Source organism: Rhagoletis zephyria, unplaced genomic scaffold (assembly GCF_001687245.7).
Source record: "Rhagoletis zephyria isolate East Lansing unplaced genomic scaffold, Rhagoletis_zephyria_1.1 Rzeph_scaffold_00150, whole genome shotgun sequence".
In the NCBI taxonomy this organism is placed as follows: Eukaryota; Metazoa; Arthropoda; class Insecta; order Diptera; family Tephritidae; genus Rhagoletis; species Rhagoletis zephyria.
In genome coordinates this window covers 360130-360344 of record NW_016157234.1, presented here as the reverse complement: position 1 = coordinate 360344, position 215 = coordinate 360130, and the positions used below count along the sequence as shown (strand labels likewise).

The 215-nt window shown below is 37.7% G+C and overlaps 1 protein-coding gene across 1 annotated transcript in view; it reads right to left on the bottom strand.

The window, feature by feature from the left end:
- Positions 1-215, bottom strand: part of Dhc36C (Dynein heavy chain at 36C) — a 136579-nt gene that overhangs the window by 1650 nt on the left and 134714 nt on the right. The gene's annotated exons all lie outside the window — the stretch shown is intronic.

The window sequence follows — 215 nt, the reverse complement described above, 5'->3', positions numbered from 1 at the left end:
ATTTTGAATAAATTAGCTTTAATATTTACTGATTTATCGAAGATTTCGTATTTCTCTAAATTACCCTTATATGGAATGTGGGCATGGTTATTGTCCGATTTTTAAACTTTTCCGCCATTTGGTATGCTGTACCAACGCCAACAATTGTGCCCAGTTTGGAAGAAATCGGTGCAGCGGTTGCCAAGATATACACATGTAACCATAAGTGGGCGTGG